General features: G+C 39.7%; 1 long non-coding RNA gene across 1 annotated transcript; it reads left to right on the top strand.

The window, feature by feature from the left end:
- The first annotated feature begins 9,623 nt into the window (after positions 1–9,623).
- Positions 9,624–24,467, top strand: LOC138162786 (uncharacterized). Its single transcript, XR_011168710.1, has 3 exons — positions 9,624–9,670; positions 15,943–16,109; positions 24,201–24,467. It is a non-coding gene; the product is annotated as an uncharacterized lncRNA (long non-coding RNA).
- Positions 24,468–24,807: the final 340 nt, after the last annotated feature.

Here is a 24,807-nt window from a genome sequence, read left to right as displayed (position 1 = left end):
GAAAAGGTGATCCATCCCCCCAGGGAGTCTGCTCCAAGAAGTCAAAGCATGATGGATAGTCCCCAACCCCAATACCCTAAGGGAGGAGGCAAGGTGGTGTGGCAGTGAGGAAAAGTGGACCCCAAGAGAGGGGTTCCAGAGTGACAGATGGTGGCCCAGGACTGAACAAGGGAGTATAGTCAGTCATGCTATGTCCAGCCAAGAAAACAGTTATCTCCCTCCATCTCCCACTCACCCCCAGAAGTTAGTACCCTGAGACAAAGTCTGTTGCCCTACCTTACTTATCATTCTGTTAAGCACCCTTAGGCAATCATAAAAGGGCTCGAAGCTTACTTCTAAACATGGGGGAAGATGTATACTATACTTGCACCCCAAAAAAACAGAAATTGCTGAGGTTAAAAATAAGGCAATATTTTTAATATCCTTCATCATGATCTCTTCTGCATGTTACATACAAATGATTTGGCTACTTTTCTCACTCCTTTTTCTAGCTCTCTTCCTTGAAACTGGACAAATCAGATCATGTAAACAAGATATTATTCTACTTAAGCCCCCTCCCAACTCAACGGGGACTTCTTTCTAGGCTTGCAAGTACCTGACTCCCCAAAAAGACTGAGAAGGTGAGAGTGGAAAAGCTCCATGGCTGCTAGAATCTATTCTTTTAAAACCGAATCGCTGAGGGGCACAGCTTTACATCTCTGAGATAGTATGGTATAGTGCAAAGGTCATTGAACTGAATATTGAAAAGATCTGGGTTTAAATCCTAACTCTGCCCCTGACTTTTTTCTTTTCCCTTTTTTTTAAACATTCAGTTTTAGTTCAGTATCAACTACTTTACTTTTCAAAATAGGCTCCTCTTTGTAGTTTTTCTGAAAAGATGTTGGTGCAAGCCCATTAACCTCCAAGGTTGACCTTCTAGTTAGCCCATTCCCTTTTTCTGCCAACACCTTTGAGCCTCCTGTCTTCCCAGACCCACTACAAAAGTTGAAGTCATCAATGTTAGAAATTATATGAAAACACCTTATATACTCCAAAATATTTTTAACACCACTTTTTGTGATAGCAAAACAGTAGAAACATAGTGGGTGCCCATCAGTTGGGGAATAGCTAAAGAAATTGTGGTTCATGAATGTAAAAGAATATTTCAGTGCTATAAGAAATGACTTGGGTGATGAATACAGAGAAGCATGGGGAGATCTATATGAACTAATACAGAGTGAAATCAACAGAGCCAAGAAAACAATATACCCATCAACTATAATGTAAATGGAAAGAACAACCACGCACTAAAAAAATCAAAAGTGAATGTAATAAAATTACAGAGATTAAGGAGGATTTGAATGAAGAGATGTGAAAGGATGCAAGTAACCCACCCCTTCATGGAGGTGTTAGCATGTGTTTTCAGACTTTTCCTATGTATCAGTAAGTTTTGCTAACTTTTTTTCTTCTTTAAAATAATACTGTTTGTCATATGAGATGGCTTTGGCGGGGAGAAGAAGGGATACATGGGATAACTATGGTGATATAAGAAGCAGAAAATATCAATAAAATTTATTTTTAAAAAGATTATAGAAATTATATGAAAACATTGGGTAAAAATAGCAAACCAGGGGAAAGTCACTAAATTAGGAGAAGTCTTAAAAACATTATATAGGAAACACATTATTTGGGGGGGGAAAGAATTGCAGTGAGGCATTAGACTGACAAGGTCTGTTCTTGTCTCTATGTCCATGGTTCAGAGATGGACTGACCCAACCACAGGATGACCAGAGAACCTGACTAGGTGACTCCCTGATCACATTCCTCCAAGTGTTTTACAAAGTCCTCAGAGGCCAGTACAGGGCACAGAATCATTTCTACTGTATCTTAGGCAATGTACCCCACATAAAATTGTGGAATATGGTTCTCATTGTGCAGATTAGTCCCTTATCTCTATGTCATGAGGTAGTCAGAGTTCTCTGATAGCATGGTGGATCATTTTGTTGATCAGAGTTATCTTTCAGAATTGTTTTATAATATTGATGTTATAGTATAAATCGTTCTCCTGGTTCTGTTAACTTTACTCTGCATCACTTCATACAAGTTTTTCTAGGTCTCTCTGAAACTGCAGAATGGAAAACATATTTATGGAAGTAACCAACTTGGGAATTATTTTGCTTGAGTATGAGTATGTAATATAAGCATTCCGTATTTCTTATTTTGCATCTTTCTTTTTTCCCCACATAATGGTATTTTATTTTTTCCAATTACATGTAAAGATAATGGGGGGGGTTTACCTTTTGGAGGGCAATTGGGGTTAAGTAACTTGCCCAAGGTTACACGGCTAGTTTTTTGTGTTAAGTGTCTGAGGCTGGATCGGCACTCAGGTCCTCCTGACTATGGGGCGTAAAAAATAGTTTTTAACATTCACTTTTATAAGATTTTGAGTTCCAAAATTTTGTCTCCCTCCTTGCCCTCTCCCTTCCCCAAGATAACAAGCAATCTCATATAGGCTATACATGTACAATCATATTAAATATATTTCCATATTAGTCGTGTTGTGAAAGAAGAATCAGAACAAAAGGGGAAAAACAAGAAAAAAATGAACAAAAAAAAATTGTATGCTTCAACGTGGATTCAGACTCCATAGTTCTTTCTCTGGATATAGATAGCATTTCTATCATGAGTCTTTTGAAATTGTCTTAGATCATTGCATTGCTGAGAAAGCTAAGTCCATCGAGGTTGATCATTACACAATGTTGCTGTTACTGTATACAATGTTCTCCTGGTTCTGTTCATCAGCATCAGTTCATGTAAGTCTTTCCAGATTTTTATGTAATCTTGCATCTTTCTTTCATCATCCTTCTCTTCCTCCCTTCCTTCTCTCCTTCTTTTTTGCCTTTCCTCTTCCTTTATTTTTTTCTTTATTTTCAGGGGTGGAGGGACCTTGGAGGAAGAAAAAAAATGCTTGATAATTGAAAGAATGAACTTTGGTTTTGGAGTTGGTAAACCTAGGTTCAAATTCTGACTCTGATGGCTTACAATATGTGTTTTCTTGAACAAGTCACTTCCTTTTTGGGGGCCTCAGTTCCTTCATCTGTAAAATGAGAAACTTGGTCCAGATAAACTATAAGCTTCCTTCCAGATCTAGGTCTCTGAGTTCTCTTAGCTTCAGTTTCCTCATCTGTCAAATGGGGATAATGATCCTTGAATTATCAACTTCACAAGATTGTTGTAAGGACCAAGTGTCAAAATGTATTGTTTTTTTTAGTAACCATAGAGCACCACATATCAACAAACCAGATCAGTAAGCGTTTATTAAGCACTTACTATGTACTGGGCATGGAACTAAATGCAATGAAGAAAAATAAAAGAAAGACTATACCTGTCCTAAAGAGGTGTACATCCTAACAGGGGAAAAGACAACGCATGAAAGAAAACTGAAAAGGGGAGAGGGAGACATATGAGGGAGTGGAGAAGGGGGAGGGGTGCCACGGTAGAGAAAGGAGTCTAGAAAGTAAGGATTAGAACACGGAGAAGCATGAAGGAGAAAGTCAGCCTGAATTCTTTCCTTAAAATGGCAGTTCCAAGAGGAACCAACTAATCAGAAGTGAAGAGGAATCTTCTAGGGTGAGAAGGTGGTTGGGGAGGAGTGATCTTATTCAGATTCCTGTGTTTATGGGAAAGGCCCAGTTGGAACCTGTTTCTTCACTTCTTGTTGAGAGAGAAGGCTTTAATACCATTTTCTGGGAATGTTATATGAAGGGAAGGCATCCTGCTCATCCCCAGAGAGCTAACTACAACCATATTGGACCCTCCCCACCCCACTTGGGGAAGCAGCTTTTCAAGGAGTGAAATGTTTCATTGAAGAAACTCCAAGGAGGGAGGGAAGGAGCCCTGGAGAGGGGCTGCCTGACAGGTCAGCAGATGGAAACAGCCTGGCTTGTGCATGTGGCCAAAAGCTGAAAAGCAGCCCGCCTAAAGGCAGAGCAGTAGTTTACATATCTTGGTGCCTTTCATCTGGAGCTTTCCAAGCATTTGACTGATGGGAATTGAGTGAGATTCACCCCAAGTCTGTGAAGAATGAAAATGGTATTTTATCCACTTTAAGAATCCGTAGTCACTGGTGGATAGAACAAAGGACCTGTAGTATAGAGACAGCCTTGTTTTCATTCACATCTGCTACTTGCGTCCTGAGTAGGCACAGACAAATAATTTTCTTTCACTGAACCTTATTGTGCTATCTATAAAATGGGTATAATAATTCCTCCTCACCAGTATAATGTAAGGATTTATTAGGAGAACTTTGAATTGTCTGGGGAGTTAGCCAGCTCAGGTCCTTACCCTGTCACCATAGTGACATCTGTAAACACCATTACACAAAAGAGTCATTCGAACCCTACCACTAATGATAATAGTAAATGATATTTATATGATGAAAGGCAGATGAGAAAATAGAGAGCAGACCTTGGAGTCAGTAAAACCTGGGTTCTGGCCCCTGTTGCATGACAAGTCATTGAAACTTTCGGAGCTCTAGGTGTTTCTCCAAAGAATATGTTTCCAAGGTGACGATTTTCATTGGTAGAGTTTCCTCATCTGGTGAGTTCCTTATACCAAAGAAATTCCAATTCCAGTCCCTATTCCTACTAACATTATGTTCTATGGTCATAAATACTTTCTACACCTTATAGTACAGGCAATACCATCCCCATTTTACAGATGAGGAAACCAAAGCTCAGAGACCTGTAAGTAACAAATTAACAAGTGAAGAAGCTGGCCCTCTGATCCAGATTTACTAAATCTTTCCATTATAACAGCTTTCTCTGGACTATGATTGTAGAGGATACACACAAGTGTTGCCCTGGGTCAAAGTGTAAGTGCAAGTCCTTTTTGTCCATAGATAGGGTCTTTGTTTCGGAGGTGGGGGACTCCTAAAAAAGTGTGAAATCTCTGTGACAAGGTTACTTTTTGAAAAGTGTGAAGCTTGCCTCCTCCTGGGTACCATTAACTATTGTCTTGGAGCATAGCCTTGAACTTTAAGAGATGGAAAGAATGCAAAGAAAGGGGAGAGGAGCTATACAGAGAAAAGGACTTCTGCTCATTGACCTTAGAGAAGCTTTTGTCACCAGAGGCAGCAGAAGTATATACTGAGTTCCTGGATCAAATCCTGTCTTTCCTTGGTTTGGTGAGTCAGGTGCAATGTACAGGTCTATGGAAAGGCGTGAGGAATCTTGGTCCTAGATTCTTTCCTCTCCCAGGGAAAGATCTTAGCTACAATATTCTGGAGGTGATCGTGTAAACTCTAGAGAACACAAGTGGATGAAGGGAGTAAGTTCTCTTGTGATGATAAATTCTTTGTGGAGTAGTTCTCAACCTTGAGATAATTCTGTAAATCTGGAATACTGTTACAGGTCTTTGAGGAGAGGTAGGGACCCACCAGAGAGAGAGGGAAATTGGTCTTCCTTGGATCACCGAATCTCAAGATCTCAAAGGGACCTCAGAAGACACTTAGTCCAACCCATCCCAGTGGAAGAATCCTACCTATGAAATAGCCGTGTTCATCCAGCCTTTTCACCAAGGCCACAAGAAGGGATCCTGCTGTTTGATGAAGCAGCTCATTCTTTGTCTCTGTACAGTCCAAATTGTTAGAAAGTGTTTCATGTCAAGATTCTCTATTTACCCAGGTTCAGCAATTAACTTTCCAGTAAAAGAAAAGTATACCAGCATAATCAGTTAATCATTTAGTCTGAATGATTAACATTTTTCTCCATCACCTTCTTAAATCTAAACTTTAACCAACACAACAATAAATCATAGCATTTTCTGATTTCCAAGAAGTAAATGCTCACACTGACGATTGAACAATCCCTCCTCTTGCCCTTGGCTCCTCACCTTCCCCTGGTTGGTAAGTTACCCTGTAAAGGTATTCTCTAGTTACTTCACGTGTGAATTCTGTTTCCCAGCTAGCCTAAGTTAGGGACTAACCTGTGTTCTTTGTGTCTCTTTCCAGTGCTTAGTACAGTAGGCCTGTTCACTGACTTATTGGCCAGCATATTAGTGTTCAAGGAGAGGAATAGGTTTCCCCAAGTTGCACACATATGCCATGCTTCAGTCCCTGGCACACAGCCCATCCTAGGGGTGTGACTGGAAAAGAGGAGAATAGCATTCATGGCTGGGATTTTATAGGGAGAATTTTCTAGCAGCTGGTTTCCCTGCATAGGGCTCTCCCTCTGCACAACAGCTGTGTACTTGCTGCTAATCTTCTACATAGCAGGAGAGGAACGCCTTGGAGAAGGGCCAGCTAATTCTTCACCCACCCAGTCATTGTCCCCAAACAGAAAGAAAGATGCAGAAAAGTGGGAGAAGGGTGTTCTTCCTTCTGCACCAAGGGAAGTAGTCCCAAGTATTTTGCCCATAGTAGGCACTCAATAAATGTTCATAGAATGAATGTGAGAACTTGGCTTGTTAATATTTTCTGTTCTTGATCTTCTGAAAATGAGTGTGGTGGAGAGCCATGACCTAGGAAAAGATCAATGAACTCAGGAGATTTGGGTCCCACTCACAGGTTTAGTGCTTGGTGATTCAGGGTGAGTTGTTTGTTGGTGGGAGGTTTTGGAGAGAAGAAGGCAGGTAGAGGAAGATGATACAGAAAGAAAAGAAAAGAAGTTCGTGTTCCAGATTCCCTATTAGTGAAACAGACTTGGAAAGAATGGCACTGTGTGATGCACATGAGAAGCTTGAATACCAGATAGAAGGCTAGCTTTGGAGTCGGGGAGATTTCTGGTCAAGTCCTGTCTCAGAAATATTAATTGTACAGGCAAGTCACTTAACCTCTTAATGCTTCAGTCTTGAACTACATGGCTGGAGGCTATTCATCTGTCTATCTATCTATCTGTCTTGTCTTTCTATCATCTATCTATCCATCCATCACCTATCTTTCTATCTATCTATCCATCTATCTGTCTGTCTCTCCATCTGTCTATCTATATATCCATCTACACATATACATGTTTACACACACATATGTATGTGTGTATTGTTGTTCTGTGATATCTTTCTTCATCAGATAATCTTGATATACAACCACTCTGTCTTATACAAGTTGTCCCTGAACAAAGACTTTTGGGAGCTGTGTGTGTGGGCGTGTGTGTGTGCAGATACACACTCACCTTTGGGATACCTATATAAACATTGTATATACACACATATATACTGCATATATATATATATACATACTACAAGTGTGTACCTATAAATATATGCATATACATAGAGGTACGTGTTATACATGTAGACACATGTGTGTATATGTGTGCATACCCTCACCAAAGCCATTCCTTACAGGGATCTGGTGAGGGTTAATAGTGTGATTGACATGAGCCCTTGTTGTTCAGTTTTTCAGTCATATCTGACTTTCTATGACTCCATTTGGGGTTTTCTTGGCAAAGACACTGGAATGGTTGGCCATTTCTTTTCTCCAGCTCATTTGACAGATGATGAAACTGAGGCAAACAGGGTGAAGTGACTTGCTCAGGGTCACACAACTAGGACGTGTCTGAGGTCAGATTTGAACTCATGAAGAGGAGTCTTCCTGACTCCAGACCTGGCACTCAATCCACTGCGCCACCTAGTGGTCCCTTTTATAAAATGCATAGTGTCTTCTAATAATTAGCTAGCGGCCAGGAGGCTTTTAGAGTCCATGATCAAAATGGCAGCCTGGAGGTTCATATGGAGGACTGACAGGAATGCAGGCTAGGTGTATTGCTGGCTGCTGAGCTATGCTATTGCTATTGACTGAAGAAGAGATGATAGGATCATAGTGCTGGAAAGGGACATTGAGATCATCAGGGCTTCTTAACCCCGGGGGGTGAGGGGCAAAAGCTTGTTTTTCTAAAAAGTATTTTGAAAATTGCATTTCAACACAATTTGTTTCCTTTGTAATTCCATATGTCTTTTTTTCTTTAATTTCATGCATTTAAAGACCATTATTCTGAAAAGACATCTGTAGTTTGGACTACTAAATGGGTCTATGTCACAAAAAGATTAAGAATTTGTGCTTTCATTGCTCCATTTCACGGAGAAGGCAGCACCATCTGGAAGAGGCAAAATCACTTTTTAATTATTTTCTAAGGTCTTAAAGCTGTGGAAGGGACAGAGTGAGCCAGGACTAAAACCCAGGTCTCCTGACCCCCAGTCCAGGACTCCTGCTGCCCAGCTGAGCTTTGTTCAAGGTGGAATAGCCTTGGACCGAATTCTCCTGCATATGACTCTGGTTAATATGGAGGCTGCAGTGGATATCCTTTACATCCTAAACTCCTGGCCGAGATCTCCAAAGAAGAGGCGATCTGAATTCTAGCCTCCCATCCCTCAGTGAAGCTAGATCAGACCAGAGAACCCACCTCCCTGTCAGTCCTGAGCCCAGCCCCAGCCACCTCCAAGCTTCAAAGGGGATGGGGAGGAGGGAAGGGGGAGGAGGTGTAAATTTTTACTGCTCTGCCTCCAAACCGTGAACATTGGCCGAGGACTCTCTCCCCAGCTCCCCAAGTGGCATTCCTTTGGCTCTCAGATCCCACTTATTCCTTGTGCTGTTTCCCCATCCTCCTCATTCCCTCTCCCTTCCCCCCTCTCCTCAGCCCTCTCCCATTTCTCGGTTTGCTTTCATGTGGATCAAGGTCTTGGAAATGACAAGCCTCCTGACTGATAGATACAAGGAGACGTCTCTGGTGATTTATCAGCTTTCTGCACCTGACTAGAATCACTAGGCCGATGTGAGGAGGGAAATATATGGGCCTCCCTGACTCCGAGTGGCAGCCTCAGGGCAAGCATGTGATCTCAAGCTGGGCAGGAAAAACCGGAGCTGCCTTTTCTAAGAGGGGGCCTGGGTCGTAAAAGTGTCAGCAGGTGATAGATTTCTTTCGGGGGATCCTCTCTGCTTTATGGCCAGAGCCTTCTCCATGGCGGCCAGCCCCAAAGTCTAGCCCATCTGAAAGGCCAGTGCCAACTGGGTCCCTGCCAAGGTTTCGTTTTGGCCTGTGGACAATTGATCCCCTCCCTCCTGTGGTCCCCAGTCCATGAATGGCAGTTGGATTAAGCCAGGGCCAGACACCCATATTCAGCTCTACCCCAATTTTGCTTTTGAGCTACCTAATTACTAATTACAATCTTATACAAGCAATTTATATTTCCTCATATACAAAGTAAAGTCTGTCCTTAATGAGTCCCTTGTAATTACTCTTAGATGCTTACCTTATATTTCTCTTGGATCTTGAATGTCAAATTTTCCTTTGATTTCAGGTCTTTGGGGAATAAAATCCTGAAAGTCTGGCAATTCATTGAATATCCATTTTTTTTTTCATTCAGGATTATGCTTAGCTCTGCTGGGTATGATATTTTTGGCCACAACCCTAGTTCTTTTGCTGTTCAATATATAGTGTTCCAAGACCTGTGGTCTTTTAGTGTAGCCATGTAATGGTAATGGTCATTTTAAGATCTTCCCTGCCCTTTAATAAGCCTAACGGAATTTGAAGACCTTCCTTTATTTGAAGATCATCCCTGCCCCCTAATAGACTGAATGTAATCACATGGAACCTGTGGTGGGAGGAGTTTGCCAAAGGGTAGGACAGAGCCCACAGGAAGCTGGAGTCAGAGCAGTCAGAGATGGAGGGAGGAAAGGATGCAGACAGTTAGGCTTGTAAGTAAATATTTGTTTGTGGGAAGGCTAAAGGAAGGTGTGGCATTCTGTGTTATTGTGGTGTATTGACTTCTTTGCTACTATGATGGATTCAACTTTCTGGTTTTGGGATTTGATTCTATGGTGTCTGAATAAAAGTTTTGCTTCTGTCTTCTATATGGAAAGTCTGTTATATTTTGTGATTGAGCACTATGCTGGCATATTTACAGTCGCTATCAGCGCTGTGAATGTTACATTGGTGCTACAAGCCACTGCTATGTCTTGTGTGATTCTAATTGTTCCTCCATGATATCTAAATTGGGTTTTTTTCTTGTTGCTTGTAATATTTTCTCCTTGAGCTGAAGGATTCAGATTTTAGCTGCAATATTTAAAAAAAACTGACAATCCAATTCAACAAACATTTGCTAATTACTGTGTACAAGGTACTGCAAGGAACAGGAACACAAAGATAAAAATAAAATCACAAAGCAGTACTGGGGGAATGCAACATGCTCACTGGTGCATAAATAATTTGATGAGTGAGAGACCACTAATAACTGGGGGGATCTGAGGAGACCTCACAGAAGAAGTGGTATCTGAGATGAGCTTTTAATAAAGAAAAGTATTTTAAAGGAGATGAGGATGGAATGTAGTTCAAGAATGCACTGAGGTGAATGCAAAGAGGCAGGTGGTAGAATGCTGAGGTCAGGCAACAATAGCCAGTAGCCCAGCTCAGCTGGAGTGTAAATGGGAGGGGAGAGTAGGGGTTAATTATGACAGTGTGGAGGAGGTAGAATTGGTGAGACATGATAGCAGCTGATTACATATAGGGGTGTGAGAGAAGGAGGCGTAATGAATGAACCTGAGATTACTAACCTGGGCGATTGGGAGGATAATGGCTCTCTCAATGGAAGTGGAAGAAGAGTAGGTTCCATTTTGGCCATATGGAATTTGGGATCCTGAAATTTGGGACAGCTATGGGAATGTGTGTATTAAATCATGCTGATGAGGAAGAAGTCAGGGGAAGGAATCCAAAGATGTGGCTTAATTGGAGCCCAGTATGGAGCCCAGGGTCAGAAAGGTCACTGACAAAATATTAATGCAAGGGGCAGCAATATAATAATCAATAATATTAAAGAGTGCAAAGACTGGCAAGAATAACGTCATCAGCCAAAGCCACTGAAAAATATTAAGAGAAACAAGATGAAGGCCCCATGAAGGCAAAAACGAATGAAAAAATGAATGAATGAAAGGCCTTTTGCCTAGGATTGAATGGTGTAATCTTTGTGACCTAGTGCAGGGGTGAGGAAACTGTGGCCTTGAGGTCACAGTAAAAGAGATGCACTTGAGGACCTAGAGGGCCACATATAGCCCCAAGGCCACAGGTTCGCCTCCTCTGGTCTAGTTGATGACACACTGAACTTAGAGTTGGAAGGACCTGGGGTCAAATCCTGCTTCAAATACTTACTAACTAAGACTATGAGCAAACTACTGAGCTTCTCTGGGAACATTCATGGCACCCACAAGGTTGTTATGAGGCTCAAATGAGATAAAGTACACAGTATAAAGCATTTCCATCACTTTTTTCCCTTTCAGTGGTCCTGAGGGGCAGTGCTGTCTAGTGGGAAGGTTGCTGGACTTGGGATCAAGAAGATCTGGGTTCAAATCTCAGCTCTGACATGCACTAGCTCTTTGAACATTAGCAAGTTATTAAACTGCCCTAAGCCTCATGTCTCTACTCCTTACCTGTAAAATAGGGATTGTAGTAGTTTTAAGATTATTATGAATAGCATTATAAATCTCAAACCTGGGGGGTAGCTAGGTGGCACAGTGAATAGAACACTGGCCCTGGAATCAGGATGATCTGAGTTCAAATCTGGCCTCAGACACTTGAGGCTTACTAACTATGTGACCTTGCTCAAGTCACTTAACCCCAATTATCCTGACTTCTGCCCTCCAAAAAAATAAGTAAATAAATCTCAGATCTTTTAAATGTGAGTTGAGAGGCAGCTAGGTGGATCAGTGAATAGAGCACCGGCCCTGGAGTCAGGAGGACCTGAGTTCAAATCTGGCCTCAGACACTTGACATACTAGCCGTGTGACCTTGGGCAAATCACTTAACCCCAATTGCCCTGCCCTCTCCCCTCCAAAAAGCAAAATAAATAAATGTGAGTTGACAAAGTCCTACAGTTACATTTTTAAAAAAATCATAACCCTTTCTTGACCTCACATGCACTCTTTTTCTAGAGGTTTATATTGGTTTTATCATGTACAACTGGGCATCGGAGTTTTGTGCATTCATATTTTATCTCCTTACTAAAAGTTCTGGGAGAGCATGGACTGTATTTAATGTAAGGAATATATTTTTCCCAAACCTAGTATAGTATACTTTCACTTTCTCTCTCTCTTTCTCTTTTTTTCTCTTTCCATATATTGTATACATATCATAAGTGACTGTTATAGGAATGTAAATTTTTAAGATCTTCCCTGCCCCTAGGTTAAGTACACCTGGAGCCTGTGGAGGGAGGCTTGTTTTTCAGGAGATACTTTGTGATTGGGCATTGGGTCAAGAAGGTTGTTACATTCTCTGAGCCAGGAGAAGGCTATATAAACTCTGTTGTGAGACTTTGTTTTGGGGCTCACTTTGAGAAGTGTTCTGTGATTTGACCAGATGAGACTCTGGGCAGCCATTGAGAGCCCCCCCCAGCTTTGAAAAACCCAGATGTTGATGCTTCCCTCACTGGTAACTGATTTGGTATGGATGTAATGGTTGGACAGTTTGGAAGCCTTTCTGCTTGAAAGGTTTCTGTCTGTATACTCTGAAGTTCGGGGTGCTGACCTTTTTCCCCTGAACTAGGCAAACGATATATGTTTGATTAAAGTAAGCTTGTTAACCCATTTTGAGTTGCTTTCCTTTAGAAAAGCAAATCTAAGAACCTGTGTTGGCAGTCACCCTGGGGATGCTGGGGTGCTTGCTGCTACAGTGACTAATACATATTTGCTAAAAGACTGAATGAATGAATGAGTGGATGAAAGGATTGTTTGTCAATAGTTATAGCTTCAGTCTTAGCCTGGAAAGGGACTCTGTGTGTGTGTGTGTGTCTGCTAAAATGCCCTCCCCCCAAATATCATCTCTGAGATATGTTAAGTTGCCCATACGTCTGTCTGTGATAGGAGAACATCCTACAGCTTTTCACTGTGGTCATTTTAGTGGAGATAGCCTACAGGCCTTTTGGTTAGATCAAAAGGAAATTCTGAAAAAGTCCAATTTGTTTCAAAGGCCCCCAGACTGACCTACTTATGTATATTTCTGTGCAGTTTTTCCAGGGTTCTGACCCAGGCTTTTTGATTCTTACTTTTTCTTTTATATGTCCTTTCCTAATACAGAGAGTATTGCACAAGGATTAGTGAGGTTTTCAGTTTTAAGAGTTTAAAGTACTTTCTATTTATACACACACATACAGAACAGGAGGGCATTCTTCAAATGCAACATATATGCATGTGGTTATTGTAGTGGCTGTTTATTTGTTGTAGTGTCCACGGTTGTTGAGACAGTCTGATAGGGATGAAGCCTCAGAGGCAGGAAGATCTGGATCTGAAATTTGACAGATGATCCAATGGTATGATTCTGGGATCTAACTGTTTGCCCTCTCAGAGTCCCTGGAAACTCTATAAGACTAAAACTCAGAGAAGGTGCCAATCTCTATTCAATACAAGGTGGTTTCCTCCCCTGGAGCTCTATACATACACACGCATATGCATGCACATTCACACATACCTAGACACACACACACACACACACACACACCCATTACAAGACTCAAGACTCCCTCTGGACCTGGGATAACGGACTCGTGCTTTTATTACTCCCTGCTGCAATCACTAGCCCCATCTCAAGGTCTTTGGGAGAAGGCTCTGGGAGATTCAGACCAGCTTAATGAAACCTGTGAAGAAGGAACTTTGTAAAACATAAAGAACAAGATAAACATGAATGATTCTGAGCATGAATTATCGTTGTTGCCTTCATTGTTATTACTAAGTCTATTTGTGAAAAGGGCAGGGACTTGGGAAGGCACATCCAAACCATTTAGTCTTCATACTCTACAATCTAGCTGGACTGACTCCCTTACTATTCCTCACACATAATGCTTCTTGTCCCATTTCTATGCCATTGCACTGGCTTTCCCCAGGCCTGGAATGTGTTCTCTCTTCTCCTCTGACTCTTAAGCCCCACCTCCTTTCTTTGAACACTCCAGTTAAATGCCACCTTCTACCTGAACTCTTTCTTTTTTTTTTTGTAAGGGGGAAGGTAGGGCAATTGGGGTTAAGCGACTTGCCCAAGGTCACATGGCTAGTAAGTGTTAAGTGTCTGAGGCTGGATTTGAACTCAGGTCCTCCTGACTCCAGGGCCGGTACTCTATTCACTGCACCACCTAGCCACCTTCCCTGAACTTTTTCTTGATACCACCAGCTACTAATTCCTTCTTTCCCCCAATTACCTTGTATTTCCACATACAAATGTACATACTGTCTTCCCTAAGAAAACGTAAATTCCTCAAGAGACTATTTAATTTTTAAAATTTGCATCCTTAGCACATAACCTAGTTATCTGGCACAAATAAGTACTTCACAATGAAATGTTCACCAATTGACTGCTTCATACAATTTCCCAGTTTGGTTCTGGTATCTCACACACACAGGCCTGGCAGCATACTGAAAGGGGCCAGAGGCAGGTAAGCTGCTGGGTCCCCTTTGTCTTCTCCATCCCTGTCTACCCAGAGAGGCAGAAAGCAGGGTAGATTTCTGGAACTGCCACATATTTTTGGCATTATCCAATGTCCCCCACTTTAGGGCAGGCTCTTTCTATCATGACTTATCACCTGTGACATGACATGTTCTACACATATGGTCATGTTGTACACATTAGGACACGTTTCCTGCATTAAGGGATTTTCCCAGACTTTGAGCATTTTCCTTGTTCAGAATTTAAGATGGATGCCAGCATTCAAATGTATGCAGGGGGTACCAGAGGGAGAGAAAAGGTATTCTTCTCTTTAGGAGACACTGTCACTGTTACTTCCACCATAGCCACTATTTAATGAAGAATAATGGTAATCTGATGTCTATATAGTTTTAAAATTCACAAAGTGAATTACATGCATCATCACATTTTATCCTTACAACAGCCCTATAAGGTAAGATTTACATCTTACAAGAAACTGAATCCCAGAGGGGTTCAAGAGTAACTTGTCCACATTGGCTGCATGTGAGGGAGTTCTGAACCCAGGTCCTCTGAGGAGTGGCATTAATGAGAAGAAACAACTGTTCTGTGAGTACTTTATCTCAGAGCATGATCCCCCTATATGTGTTCTCTCACCTCAGATCGAATCTTGGGCGTCCCTACTGAATGTTCTTCCAGCCCAAATTCTAAGGTCCAGCCCCCTCTCCTTCTCCTTCTAAATGGTGCCAGGCTGGGGCGGTCTATCACACACACAACTCACCTGGAATGCCTCTGTTCACTGATGGGCTGGATGGAGATCCCCAGACAGCATAATAGATCATCTCTCATAAAGAAAGCCTCCAGGAAGGAAGAGAACATTACACCAGCAGAATGCATTTACGAGAAATAGATATGTGCAGCCGTGGGATAAAAAGCTTTGATATTAAAATTTTTTATAACTTAAAAAGGCATGAAAAATGATACCGACCACTAACTAATCAACATTCCTTTGTGAATGCAGCTTCAGTTCCTAACCAGAAACACATCTCTGCTATTGTCTTGTCTGGATCCAGATGCAAACATGATTAATTAAGTTTCAGGCAAGGAATGGGAGGGGGAACGACCCGATATATCATTTGATGAGGAACATTCCTAGAAACAACAGCTTGGGCAGATCTTGCAGCTCCGTTCCTTGTTTTCCTTATGCTGAATTTATTGTTCATTGTTAACCACGGCAGCCCCTTATTTTTGAACCCAGCCCAAAGGGCCAAGAGATTGAGTAATAATGCAGGAAGAGAGAAAACTCTGGTGCCCCCAGTAAGTCTGGGAAATGCCTAGGTTTCCTGCAAAGGAGTCCAGGAGATGTGGGAATGGATTGTCTAATGTAAGTGATGCACATCAGGCAACATGAGGTTAACGGGAAGATCATGAGGCTGAAAGTCAGGAAACCTCAGGTTTGAGTCTCAGCTATTGCTTCCTGCCTTTGTAATGTGCTTAACTCAGTGCTCATATGTACTAGGTACTTAATAAAGTCTCATTCCCATCCTTCTCTTTTTCCATTTGTAAAACCAAGACAAGAAACTCTTGCACATCTGGCCTCTCAAGAATGAGAATGGAAATAGGTATTTTGCCCTGTTCTCCAAGGAGCAGAGAGATGTTCAAGCTGTAACGGACTCAAAAAAGATGGCCCAAAAAGGAACAATCACTTCATTACTGGGATCCACAGATAACAAAGGACTGGTAAGGAGGGAGGTAATAGGGCAATGGTACCTACAGACCTTCTCCGAGTCTTGGAGGCATATAGAAAATAGTAACATTGTTGGTCATACCAACACTCCCTGGTAGCAAGCCAAGGAAATCAGGTGGCAAGCTGGGGACTTGGGCAGAGTCTGACAATAAGTGCAGTTGACTTATCCTTTGGAGCTCAGAGTAGATTTAGGCTCTGTGTTGGTGAGAGACATCACAGGAGCCTAGCTTTAGAGTTGGAGGAGCCATAGAGGTCATAAAGCCTAGCTCTCATTTTTTTTTACAAATGAAGACACTGATGCCTAGGGCGATTAAGTGACATCATGTCTGGGGCAGAATTCAAACCCAAGTCTTCCCATATCCTAGACCAGTGTTCTATCCATTAGGCCTCAGTCCCTCTCTTTGGAATCACAGGAATAACCCAGGATAACTCTGGTGCCCAACACAAGGATCATCACACTGTCTATGAATCCACACATCATAAAGACAGCATAAGGAATTTGACAGTATAAGTCCAAAGCTTAGCAAAGTGCTATTTAATGGCGTCTAACTATAAGATCTATTTTTTTTCTGCTTCGCTATTCAGCCACTCTATTCTCTCAAGATTTATCTTCTCCTCAGTGTTAGCTGTAAATTACTGATTTGTTTTTAAAATCCAAATATATCAGAGATGCTATATCTGCCTAATCTGGGGATTTTTTTCCTATTCAAGAAGTATGAAGAAGATTACTTGAGTTTGGATATATATGTATATATAGCTGACATTTATATATATATATATACACATATGCATATACACGTATGTACACATACATTTGTTAATTTTTCAATTGTGCCTGACTCTTCATGATCCCATTTGGAGTTTTCTTGGCAAAGATACTGGAGTGGTTTGACATTTCCTTCTCCAGCTCCTTTTTACAGATGAGAAAACTGAGGCAAACAGGGTTAAGTGACTTGCCCAGGATCACACAGGTAGCAAGTGTCTGAGGCTAGATTTGAACTCATGAATATGTCTTCCTTACTTTAGGTCTAGCACTCTATCCACTGTGCCACCTAGCTACCATACACATACACACATTTACTTACATATTCATACATATAACATATACATTTATATGTATATGTGTACATGTGTGCATATATGTATGAATATGAAATCAGAATCTTTATTCCCTAAATGTCAATTTACAAATGTTATTATGAATTCTTTCCTTTTTAACATTTCTAGGAGGGGTTTTACTATCCTAGTTTCATGGACTGGGACAGTGAGAACCAGGGGGAAAATTTATTTTCCCAGGGTCAAAAAATGAGCCAGTCAATGGTAAAGCCAAGTTGGAACCCAAATTTCCTAACTCACAGCCTGCTATAAACCTAGAATGACTCCCTCCAACCCATCCCCCACCCAAATTTGCTGGACTGTTAGATTAATGAATAGTATGTGACTAAAACTTTGCCCACCAAAGGGTGGAGAGGATTTACAAAGGAAGAAAGAAATCCCTTGGAATGTATCCAGGGCACTATAACAAATGCCCCTGCTCTTGTGAATAACATATTAAAATATTATGGGTTCCCCCCCCAAAAAAAAGTCATTTCCAGGTAAGCAATCACACATGCATACATCGACATCCATACTCCTACCCAGTGCTGAAAGTGAGGATGAGTCAGAATGCTACATCTCTCTACCTCAAGAAGACCTAAAGGCATTCTATAGCCTTGACTAAAAAGACAATGCTTGAGCAGACTTCCTTCCTAATCATAAAATATCCTGCCTTTATATATCTCTAGCTCTAATACTTACAATGTCCTTTTCTCCTCCTCTGCCTACAAATCTGCTGATTGATATTAGGCCTTTTTTTTAGTTTTCAACATTCATTTTTTATAAGATTTTGAGTTCCAAATTTTTCTCCTTCCCTCCCTTCCCTCCCCCCTCCCCAAGAGAGCAAGCAATATGACATAGGTTATACATGTACAATCATGTTAAACATATTTCCACATTAGTCATGTTGTGAAAGAAGAATCAGAACAAAAATGAAAAAAAAACCCACAGGAAAGAAAACAAAAGTAAAAATAGTCTGATTCAATCTACATTCAGACTCCATAATTTTTTTTCTGAATTTGGATAGCCTTTTCCATCATGAGTCTTTTGGAGTTATCTTGGATATCATTGTATTGTTGAGAAGAGCTAAGTCTATCAAAGTTGATCATCTCACAATGTCACTGTTACAATGCTCTACTGGTTCTGCTCACTTCACTCAGCATCAATTCATGCAAGTCTTTCCAGGGTTTTCTGAAATCTGCCTGCTCATCATTTATTATAGCACAATAGTATTCCATTACAAATATTCATATAGCACAACTTGTTCAACCAATATGACCTCATAGAAATCATTAAAATTTTATGAAATGGACTTTCCCCCAAGATGGCGCTGAAGGCAAAGAAGGAAGCTGTTGTCCCCCCCAAGACAGAAGCCAAGTCCAAGGACTTGAAGGCCAAGAAGGCGGTGCTGAAGGGTGTCCATAGGCACAAAAAAAAAGAAGATCTGAACATCCCCCACCTTCCGGCGACCCAAGACACTGAGACTTCAAAGGCAGCCCAAATACCCTCGGAAGAGCGCCCCTCGTGGAAACAAGCTCGATCACTATGCCATCATTAAGTTTCCCTTGATCATTGAGTCTGCTATGAAGAAGATTGAGGACAACAACACCCTAGTCTTCATCATGAACGTCAAGGTCAACAAGCATCAGATCAAGCAGGCCATAAAGAAGCTATATGACATCGAAGTGGCCAAGGTCAACACACTGATCCGGCCCGATGGAGAGAAGAAGGCCTATGTCCGTCTTGCTCCAGACTATGATGCTTTAGATGTTGCCAACAAAATTGGAATCCTCTAACTTTCTATGTTCCATTCCACCTACAATAAAAAGTTTCCAGAAAAAAAAATTGATGAAATGGAACCCATGATGGGAAAAAGCAATGAAAGAGGAAGCGTTGTTTAAAAAACACCAGAAATGTACCTCATTGAAGAGACAGAGGAGTAGTACCCTATTTATACCTATGTAGAAATCCATAAAATTAAAGAATGTCTATTTGGGTAATAATAAATGAAATGTAAGTGATGTTGCAATGGAAGTGTACTATTAGGAAGTAAACATTTATATTGCATTTACTGAGTGTCAGGCAGTGTCCTAAGCATTTTACAAGTATTGTCTCATTTGATCCTCACAACAACACTGGTAGAAAGGTGCTATTATTATCCTCATTTTACAAATGAGGAAACTGAGGCAAAAAAAGTTCAGTGACTTACCCAGAGTCATACAGCTAGGAAGTGTCTGAGGTCAGATTTGAACTCATATCTTCCTGACTCCAGACCCAGCCCTCCACTTGTCCACTGTGCCACTTAATCAGATAGAGGAAATAGATGATAAGATCTTAATTCATATCATAGAAATTATATTAAAGCATTATGTGGTAAGGATAGAGGGTTTAAATTACCTGTATATCAGCTATAAGTCTTATTCTGCAAAAGTACAGCATTTCATAAATCCTTAAGTTGCCTTCAAAGCAATAAAGTAGTGAGGAGTATTTCTATTGTGGACTTATTTCTGATCAACAAGAACTTGTTGATAAAATGAAAATTGTGGGAATTGGGGAAGAATTTTACCATGTCATCCAGACACATAAATCAAGGCAAGGAACACTGAGTATTTCATTATTTCTCTAGTACCTAGTATAGTCAGGAGCTGAAAACCTTCCATGGTTATGTTTGAAGACTTTCAGACTGAGGAGCAAAGGAAATGCCTAGGCTGAAAGACTCCCATTTATGAAGCTCCAGAATAATCAAATTAATCATCTAGATCAATCATTAATTTTAATTATTGATTAATTAATTAAAATTAATTCATCATTAATCATCATCAAAGTTGGTTGCTGAAAACCTGGGGTCCAACAGAGGTGTTAGAGGCATAAGGTAGTCTCTAAATCAGAAACAGAGGGCTGGTAACAGAACCGAAGATCATTTTGCTGTTAGTCTGGAGGACTAACCATTAGGACCATCTGAGTTCCATCTAGAATTCATACAGTTTATAGCACTCAGTTGTTTCTGGGGGAGAGTTCATACATGTTCTAATACTCATCCAAGTGGCACTACCTTCTATTCTCTTTTAAATTAGCTATATGTCTCATCACTCTCAGTGGCAGCACCACTTTATAAGTATTGACTATTTCTAAGAAATAATGGAAAGTATGGGCTCCCAAAAGTCTACCCTACGGTTCAGTAAAGTAGATACCAAAAGTTCAGAACAATATAGGTATAAACTCATGGCCAGAAACTGTGAAAGAGAGCCAGCTCAAGAGATGAACAGATGGGAATTCTGATACTACAATTATAAATGATTCTAATGAGGAAAAAAAGAAGGGGAAAATGTATGAAGAATCTGTGGCTTCATATATATGTATAAAGATGTGTCTGCATAGCAAACTCTTAGCTGAGGTTCCAAAAGAAATCATAAATGATAGAAGCAGAGGCATATAAGCAAAGCATAATACAAAAGATTGGTAAGAATCTCAAGAAATGTGCGAGAATACGCAGAGAATGGAAACAGGATGTTTCAAAATGGGTATTTAAAATTATGATAATGTCAAGATGCATACTTTAAAATTATAAAAACAACAAAAGAAAGCAGAGCCATTCAAATGCCATCTTGCTTCTATCTTCTTAATAAAGGAATACTATCTTCAGCCTGAAAAGGGGAGAATATACCTAATTAAGAAGAAATTAGGATGAGCACTACCTAAAGAGATAGTAAAAGAAGACTTCATAGTTTTAAATGACTTTAGACCTCCTAGTCTGGTCCCCTAACAATGGTACTGTATTATCTTGCAAAAGTGAATAATCAAACTGTAAAAAAAAAAAAATTAACTTTTTGAAGAATTTTTTTTTTGGAAAACAGAAGATTGAGATTAAGTAAATGCCTCAGTTTTCAAAAGTTTGAAATGTGTTATGCAAATTATACTCCCGTAAGGTCAGTTTCAACCCCCTGAAAAATATGAAATGGAATATTAGTTAAATGGGAGGTTTATGAGTACTAAAAATAAAGTACTGATCAGTAGTAACCATTAGCAGCATCACTGAGGCTGGCTGAGTCATGGAGCAGACCACTGACCATGGTGCTGATTAGACTGAGCCCCTAAATCTTTTGATATCTGGGCAAGAATTGTTAAAGAAGTGTACCTCCTCAACCCCCAAATCCTTGCCCCATGATTCATCTGATGTTGACGACTGTAGAAACGGAGTAGCAGATCCACTTAGTCAGGTCATTGAACAAACATGTGCCTATTATATAAACCAAGACTGGTGCCTACCTCTTCTTCCCTAGCTGCGTAACCCAATCCATGCTTATCATGTCAATGATGGTTTCAGACTTTATATATAGTTCTAGCCATATACACTGAGAACAGGTTGTTCAGGATTTAACACTTTCCCAAATCCTTCTTCCCTTGTGGCATCTAGCAATTCAGTTTATTCCTTTTATTGTGGGTTATAAATATTCTGCCCAGGTTCTATCCAGAGACAATGGATACTAATCCAGGGTAAATGAGTCATGTCTTCCATGTACTGGGAATGGTGAGACTCTTAGTAGGGTTCCTCTGATCCATGTGAACAATGGCAAACCATTCCAGTATCTTTGCCAAGAAAACCCCAAAATGGAAGGAGACAGAGGTTTAAAAGAGAGGGTAAGAGAGGTAAGAGAATAGTCATAAGCAAAACACATTCCAGAGCTGGAGAAGGGAACATGAAGGGAGGGGGAGGGGACTAAAAGGAAAGGAAAAAAGAGGAAAAACCCTGGGGTTAGGACAGGACAAAAGGAAGAGAAGAGTGATAACAGAACAGAAAGAACTTGTTACATTCAGAGACTGTAAGGGTTAGGCAAACATTCTCTCTAGCACCTTTTTCTTATTTGGAATAGGAGCAAAAAGAGGAAAAGGAATGCATCAGGGGAAAAAAGAACAAGATGGAAAGAACTACACAATTAATAATTATAATGTGAATAGGAATGAGATGAATTCACTCATAAAATGAAAGAGGATAACAGATCGCCTTAGAAAACTGAATTCAGCACAGTATTATTTATAGGAAGCATACTTGAAACATAAAGTTTCACATAGAGGTAAAATGAAGAACTGGAGTAAAGTGGATTGTTCTTCAATGGAACTCACAAAAGCAAAGGTTACAAACACAATTTCAAGTAAGGTTATAACAAATATATAGATATGATCAAAAGTGATAAGCAGGGAATCTACTTTATGCTTAAAGGTACCATAGATAATAAACCAATATAAAAACTTAATATATAAGCATCAAATAATGTAACATCTAAATACTTAAAATAGGGGCAGTTAGGTGGTGCAGTGAATAGAGCACTGGCCCTGGAGTCTGGAGGATCTGAGTTCAAATCCGACCTCAAACACTTGACACACTTACTGTGTGACCTTGGGCAAGTCATTTAACTCCAATCTCCATGCCCTTCCCCCTCAAAAAAAAAAAGAAACACTTAAAAGAGAAGCTAATTTCATTGCAAGAAATAAATAACAATAATAACATTAATAGTGAGTGCTTTAGTGTACTCCTTTCAGATCTAGACAAACATAGTCAAAAGATAAACAAGAAAGAAGTTAAGTACCTGAACAGAACTTTAGAAAACTTAGACATCATAGATCTGTAGTGATTAGTGAGCAGGAACAGAAAGGAATTTAGATACTTCTTAATTGTTTACACAGCCTTACAAAAAACAGACAATGTTCTAGGGCCAAAAAAAATCAACAAAATGCATAAAAGCAGACATACATGACCTACTGATCATGATGAAATAAAAATTATATCAAATAATAGAACTTTGAAGAAAGGACTTGAAAGTAATTGGGGATAAAGTAACTTCATTTTAAAGAAGTGGTTGTTTTAGAATAAATTATAGAAAATAGGACATTTCATCAAAGAAAATAATATTGAGACAACATACCAAAATTCATGGGATGCATTGATGCAGTCTTTTGAGGAAAATGTATATCTCTAAATGCTTTTATCAACAAAGAACAAATCAGTAAATAGGGTACATGATTTTTAAAATTTTAAACAACAAATCAAAAATCCTCAGTTCAACCACAAAATAAAAATTCTGAAAATCAAATATGAGAATGATAAAATTGAAAGTAAAAACAAACATTGAATTGATAAATCTGGGATGTTTTTTAAAAAACAATAAAATAAACAGTGAACTAATCTGACTTTTAAAAGAGAGAAGAAAACCAAATTCTCCATATCTAAAAGAAAAAGGAAAATTCCCAAAAATTGAAGAGGGAATTTTTTAAATTATCAGAAACTATTTTGCCCTATTATATGCAAAGAACTGGTGATTTGGAAGAAATGAGTAAATGTAAACAATACAGAATGCCCATATTAACAAAAGAAAAAATAAATTGTTTAAATAATTCAGTATCAGAAAAAGAAACTGAACAAGTCATAAATGAACTCCTGAAGGAAAAATCTCCAGGACTTATATGGTTTTGCAAGTACACTCTATCAAATATTCAAAGAATAATTTATTCCAATATCAGATAAATTATTTGTAAAAATAGGAAAAGAAGGTACCTTTCCTAGTTCTTTATATGATATAAATAAGGCCTTGATATCTTAACCAGGGAGAGACTAAGCAGAGAAGCAAAACTATAGACTAATATCATTAATGAACATTGATTCAAAACTTAAAACATTAGTAAATAGGCTGCAACAGTATATTAAGAAGACTACAATATGACTGGCTTGGATTTATGTTGGAATGGCAGTGTTGGTTAAATATAAGAAAATTATAAATACTAACCATGTTAATAACATACATAATTTTAAAATGAGGCCTTTCCAGTAAGATACAGAGTGAAGTAAGATGTTATTACTGCTGCTGTTTAACATAGTGCTCAAAATGCTATGTCATTTTTTAAAAAGAGAGAGAAATAAATGAAATAAGGATTGGAGGAAAAGGAACAAAATCACTTATTTTCATTACTTCTAATTCTCATTATCTCTTCCAAAGGTGCCCCTGCTGATCTTGTCCTCATTAGTTCTCTGTTGAATGATGTCATTCAAGTTGCCCTACAAGATGGTGTCATCCTGTCTTCAGCCTCTCTTCTGATGGCCTTTCCAGAACTTGGTGGAGACTTTTTAATTACTTGTTGGCTTTTCTTGGATTTGGCTTTTGTTTTGTGTATACATATGAATAATCTTCAGCATCTTGTTATAATGGAATTCTAACAACAAAATTGCAATTGGAGTGGTGAAGAAATTACAATATTTTGATGGAGCACATAGCATTCTTTTGTACACTTGGGCCAATTCCACCCAACTGGGCCAGATTCTTGTAGGCCTTTCCAGAGAGAACATAATAGTCAGTTTTCCATCGTGACACAGTACACAGTACTCACTGCATTTCACACCAATAATATTGTCCACGGTTTTGGGAATCCTTCAAAATATCAGACAACAGAATTACTTTCCTGTAACTCAACTATGGTGTCTTTGGCCCCTTTAATTTTAATTTTATTTAGTCCTTGGTGCCAAAAGCTAAGATTCATTTGTCATTTTGTTCAGAGTTGAGCAGTTAATTTATGGCAGACCATTCTAGTTACCAGCTCTCAGGGATC

This window comes from Petaurus breviceps, unplaced genomic scaffold (genome assembly GCF_028583685.1).
Source record: "Petaurus breviceps papuanus isolate PSGF00001 unplaced genomic scaffold, PetGlider_PUasm1.0 186, whole genome shotgun sequence".
NCBI classification, from domain to species: domain Eukaryota; kingdom Metazoa; phylum Chordata; class Mammalia; order Diprotodontia; family Petauridae; genus Petaurus; species Petaurus breviceps.
This window is presented reverse-complemented; position numbering and strand designations above follow the sequence as displayed.